At 40.0% G+C, this 6,017-nt stretch overlaps 1 protein-coding gene and 1 pseudogene across 1 annotated transcript in view; one reads left to right on the top strand and one right to left on the bottom strand.

Moving 5' to 3' along the window:
- The window catches only part of Smg6 (SMG6, nonsense mediated mRNA decay factor), a 284,260-nt gene that overhangs the window by 65,420 nt on the left and 212,823 nt on the right, over positions 1 to 6,017 (bottom strand). The gene's annotated exons all lie outside the window — the stretch shown is intronic.
- Positions 5,444 to 5,862, top strand: LOC101571473 (annotated as a pseudogene).

Here is a 6,017-nt window from a genome sequence, read left to right as displayed (position 1 = left end):
ACTGTACTTCCGATTTGATTTGAAACTGTCTCATTGCTATCTGTTTATCAATAAAATTTTGAAAAAAAAAAAACAAACCACGGATATGGAAAAAATTCTTTTTTTTTTTTTTGCGGAACCGGGGATTGAACTCAGGTCCTTGCGCTTACCAGGGAAGCGCTTATTCCACTGAGCCATCTTCCCGGCCCCGGAAAAAATTCTTGAAAACAGACAGAGGAAAAAAATAACATCATACAGAGAACATCAATTTGAGTGAGCACTAATGTCTTATCAAAAGTAAGAGGGGCAGGGCTGGTGAGATAGCTTAATGGACTAAGCGTCTGACTTGGCAAGCTCAGGGACTGCGCCAGTCCTGCACCCATGGAGCACTGATGGGCACTGAGTCCAGGTATGGTGGCGCATGCTTGTAATCCCAGCGCTGGAGAGGCTGAAAACAGGAGGATCACCAAGGGTCCGAGCTGTAGAGACCAGGTACCAAATACATAACATGCAAGAAGGTTAAAAAAAAAAAAAAAAAGGGGGGGGGGCAAGCTATTTAGGAGACCTATTTACTGAGAAGTTTCTATATCCATTGAAACACCCTTCAAGAACAAAGTGAAATAAAGATTTTTTTTTTTGGGAGAGGAGGTGGCTCAGTCCGCCCTGAGGGCAGGGCTGACACGCAGCATATGATGCCCGGATGGAAGTGAGGTCCTTTGCAGCTGCCTAAGCTTGCCTAAGCAGGTGCTTTAGGCAGCTGGGCTATCTCACCAGCCCGACATTTTCTGATAAAAGAATAGGAAAACAATTTGTTGAGAGCAAACTAAAGAGTTTAAAGGCTGGCTGAATAGCTCAGCTCTGCTTAGGCAGATGCAGGGGTCCGGGGAGCAGTAAGACAGCAACTGAGATTGGGTGTGGTGGTGCTTGCCTATAATAGCACGAGGGAGGCTGTAAACAGGAGGATCACTATGAGTCTGATCCACGTAGTGAGACCCTGTACACCCTGTATACCCTGTCCTAAATTAAAAAAAAAAAAAAAAAATTAAATCTTCTTCAAGGCACAGAAAAATGATAACATGTAGATATCTGGCTCTCTGTGAAGAAATGGTAAATACCTGGTTCATACTATATAAACAAAATAATGAAAGAAAGGGTAAAGGGCCAGTCAGATAGCTCAGCAGACTAAAGTGCCTGCTTAGGCCCACTGACCAGAGTTTGATCCCACGTGTGTGTGTTGACCCCACCCTGGGGTATGCTGAGACTGGGCATGGTGGCATGTGCCTTTAATCTTAGCGCTTGGGAGGCTGAAAACAGGAGGATTACTACAAGTCTGATCTGTGGAGTGAGACCCTGTACTAAATACATAAAAATGGTCAATTTTATGTTGTGTCTGTTATATCATTTGCCTCCCAAACACACACACACCTGTGCACACATATACCACTCCCAAAATACCTTTAAGTATTTTTCAAAATATTAGATTTGTGGGAATAAAATTTACATACTTTTGAAGCAAAAAACCTGATTATGTGTTTATAATGTATATAGCATACTATAACTACATTTTATATCACAGTATAGACCATATAACAATTATAATAATAAAGAACCGTGCAATGGGTAAGAAATATAGAACTGCACATCAACTGGTAAAAGGAGAAAGAAGGGCTGGGGAGATAGCTCAATAGAAGAAGTTCTTGCCTGGCAAGTACAGGGTCCTGAGTTCAATCCCCGGTAAAAAAGGATAAAGAAGTTTTTTTTTTTTAATAGAATAAGCTTGAGATATTGCTAGGTAAATGGATACACCTTGAGACCATACTCTTAATGGGTTTATGACACACATTATTTACACATTGACACATGTGTAAATACCATATTGTTTCTCTGGTGTGAGAAGACCTAAAATGTAAATAAGAACAAAAATGTACATTAGGTACTTTTTTTGTGTGTGTGGTACCGGAGATTGAACTCAGGACCCTGTGCTTGCCAGGGAAGTGCTTATTCTACTGAGCTATCTCCCCAGTCCCTACATTAGGTATTATAAAATAGGAAGAAAATGTTCAAATGGAGAGGACAACAAGGGAGAGGGTAGGGGGTAAGACAGGAAAAGTAAAAAAAAAAGAAAGAAAGAAGGAAAATAGAAACAAAGTTTTTATAAATGGGGAGAGGAGAAGGGGTTGAAGGGAGGGTAGGAGAATGGGAAAGAAAAGAATCAAGTTATAAATTCTCTACGATGAATTTGATCATTATATATATCTAAAGTATACCAAGAAAATCTGACTGGAAGGGGAAAAAAAATACAGGGTTATAAGGGCTCTTCTACATTTCATGTAAAGTACCACAGTAAGCCTAAGGCTAAAAAAGTAAAGGATATATTTACAAAGCCACCAGAAAAAAAAATTTCAAACAGTAATAGTGAAGAATGCAATAAATAGGGTGTGGTGGTGCACACCTGTAATCCCAACACCTGGGAGGCCAGTGCTGGAGGATCACTGCAAGTTTGAGGCCAGCATGAACTATATAGTAAGACTCTGTCTCAAAACAAACAAAACAAAACAACAGACTAATAAATAAAATAGGACTAAAAAACATTCAAATAATCTAAAAGAAGACAGGAAAGGACAGAGGTCTAAAATCAGAAGGGACAAGGGCTGGCCTGATAGCTCAGCAGACTAAAGCGCCTGCTTAGGCAGAGCACAGTGGCCAGGGTTCAATCCCCAGCATGCTGTGCTGGGCCCAGCCCCTGGGGCGCACTAAGGCAGGTGATTGAGACAAGGCATGGTGGGCGTGCCTGTAATCCTACTGCTTGGGGGGCTGAAAACAGGAGAATCACTATGAGTCCCATCTACGTAGTGAGACCCTGTATACTCTGTCGACTTTGTCCTAAATACCAAAAAAAAAAAAAAAAAAAAAAAAAAAACCAGAAAAAAAAACCCCAGAAGGGACAAATAAAAACTAAAAATACTATAATTACACTGAGTGTTAATAAACTAAATACTCCAATTAAAAAAGAGGCATACATGTCCAGATAGCTCAGTGGACTAAAGCAGACAGAGCATAGCGGCTGGGGTTTGCTCCCTGGCATGCTGTGCTATGCTGGCCCTGCCCCTGGGACACGCTCAGTCGAGATTGCGACTGTGCTTGGTAGTGCACACCTGTAATCCCAGCACTTGGGAGGCTGAAAACAGGAGAATCACCTTGAGTCTGATCTACATAGTGAGACCCTGTACACCCTGTAAACCCTGTCCTAAATTTATAAAAAATTAATAAAAGTAAAATTTTTACTAGAAAAAAAAGGCATACTGCCAAAAGAGACACATTTTAAACATAAAGACACTGACTACTTAAAAGCAAATGGATGGGAAAAGATACATGAAAGCAACAAAGATGACTGAAACAATTATATTAGATAAAAGAGTTCAAGGTAAGGTATTACCAAAGATTTATAAAAACAGTCAAGTAACCCCCCTAAAAAAATAGTCAAGTAGATATAATCATAATATGTGCATTACTAACAATAGAGCTCCAAAATATACAAAGCAAAAATTGACAGAATTAAAGGGAAGGAGCCAGTCATTATGATGCATGCCTGTAATCCCCAGCACTCAGGAGGCTGAGGCAGGAGGACTGCTGAGTTCAAGGCTAGTATGATCTACACAGTGAGAGCCTGTCTGAAAAAGGAGAAAGGACAGAAAATCCACAATATTTGGAGACTTAACAGTGTTTTCTCTCCCAGAAGTTAATTGAAGGGCCGGCCAAATAGCTTAGTGGAATAAAGGACCTAAAAGCAGGCACAGGGGCCAGGGGTTCGATCCCTGGGCCTGCCATGCCAGCCCTGCCCCCGGGGCCCGTAGAGATAGCAACTGAGACTGGGTGTGGTGGTGCATGCCTGCAATCCCAGCTCTTGGGAGGCTGTAAACAGGCAGATCACTGCGAGTACGATCTAGCAGCGAGACCCTGAACACTCTGTACACCCTTCCCTAAAATACAAAAAAAAAAAAAAAGAAAGAAAGAAATTAATTGAACACCAAGACAAAATATCAGTAAAGACACACAGGATCTCAATAAACCATCAGTCTCCTTAACCAAATTGATATTTATAAAAGTCTACTATAGAACATTCAAAATGCATAAAGGGTACTATGTAGACGAATGCTGAATCACAAAGCAAGTTCAAACAAACTTAAGAGGAATGAAATCATGCAAATTATGTTTTCTGGTCACATTGGGATTAAATATGGAATCCATTACAATAAACAAAAAACCCCTAAATATTTGAAAATTAATATGCTGCTAAATGATCAACATATCCAAGAAGATATAAAAAAGAAAGTTAGAAATATTTTAAGCTGAATGAAAATAAACATAATGCAGGTAAAGAAGGATTTGGAGGAATATTTAGTTTAATGGATACATACTGGAAAAGTCTGAAAGCAGGGGGCTGGGGACATGGCTCAGTAGAATAAGCACTTGCCTGGAAAGCACAAGGGTCTGAGTTCAATCCCCAGTTCCACAAAAAAAAAAATAAAAATAAAAATAAAAAAATCTGAAAGCAATGACCTATGATTTTCAGCTTAAAAAGCTAGAGCAAAGTGCCAGCAGTGATATAGCTCAGCAGACTAAGCACTTTGTCTTCTGTGCACGATAAGCATACATTCTACCACAGTGGTACATTCCTAGTTATAATGGTATGAAAACTATTTAAGAATAACCTTAACCAACAACATGTAAGATCTATAATGATAAAAACTATTAAAAAAAAGAAAAAAGATCCACATAAAAAGAAAACCAGCTGGACACAACGGTGCAGGTATGTAAATCCTAGCACCTTGGGAGGTGGAGGCACACGGATTGCAAGTTGAAGTCCTGCCTGGGGAACTTAGTAAGACTCTACCTCAAAAATTAAAACGAATGAGCTAGGGAGATAGCTTAGTGGTATAAGTGCCTATGCCAAGCACAAGGTCCTGAGTTTGATCTAAGGCCAAACTCAGGCCTTAGATGAGATGAGATGGCTCAGTAGAATAAGTGCTTCCCTGGCAAGCACAAAGGCCTGAGTTCATTCCCTGGTTCTGCAAAAAAAAAAAAAAAAAAAAAAAAAAAAAAAAAAAAAAAAAAAAAAAAAAAAAAAAAAAAAAAAAAACATTAAAAAAAAAAAAGGAATGAATGAATAAGAGGGCCAGGGATGTAACTCAGGGCAAAGACTCTGGGTTAAATTCCCAGGATTGCAAAACCAGAACTACACAAAACCAAAAAAATCAAAGAAAGCTAAAAATGAGAAGAATACTGCTAAGATGTCAATTTTTTCCAAACTGATGACAAGTGAAACTTATAATTCCCACTTATAATTTGTCAATTATAATTCTAGTTTGTCATAAGGACTTTTAAAATAAATTAACGAAGATTGGTTGGAAGTGTCCACACCACAAGGAAGAGGCCTTGCAGATTTCTATGCAACTGGGTAGAGATGGTGAAGCTGTTCATTGGAAACCTGCCCCAGGTGGCCATAGAGCAAGAAATCCACTCACTCTTTGAGCAGTATGGAAGGTGCTGGAATGTGACATCATTAAGAACTATGGTTTTGTACACATAGAGGACAAGACAGTGGCAGACGATGCCATCTGGAACCTGCACCACTTTAAGTTGCACAGGGTGAACATCAACGTGGAAGCCAGCAATAACAAGAACAGAGTTTCAACCAAGTTACACGTGGGTAACATCAGCCCCATCTGTACCAAAAAAGAGCTCTGGGCCAAATTTGAGAAATATGGTCCAGTCATTCAATGTGACATCGTGAAAGATTATGCCTTTGTACACATGGATGCAGTAGAGGCCATCAGGGGCCTTGATAACACCCAGTTTCAAGGTGGGATGTTTGTGGGCTGAAATTCTGAGCTGCGGTTGTGCATGAGAATATACACTTTGTTAGTACCCGTCTCTGGGACGTTTTCAGCTGTGTGCATTCAGTCCCTCAGGAACTGTGGACCTTAATTTACCTTGTGTAGAGAGCCCATGCCGCGAATCGCGGCTTCAGAACCAAA

Source organism: Octodon degus, unplaced genomic scaffold (assembly GCF_000260255.1).
Source record: "Octodon degus isolate 3935 unplaced genomic scaffold, OctDeg1.0 scaffold00072, whole genome shotgun sequence".
In the NCBI taxonomy this organism is placed as follows: domain Eukaryota; kingdom Metazoa; phylum Chordata; class Mammalia; order Rodentia; family Octodontidae; genus Octodon; species Octodon degus.
This window is presented reverse-complemented; position numbering and strand designations above follow the sequence as displayed.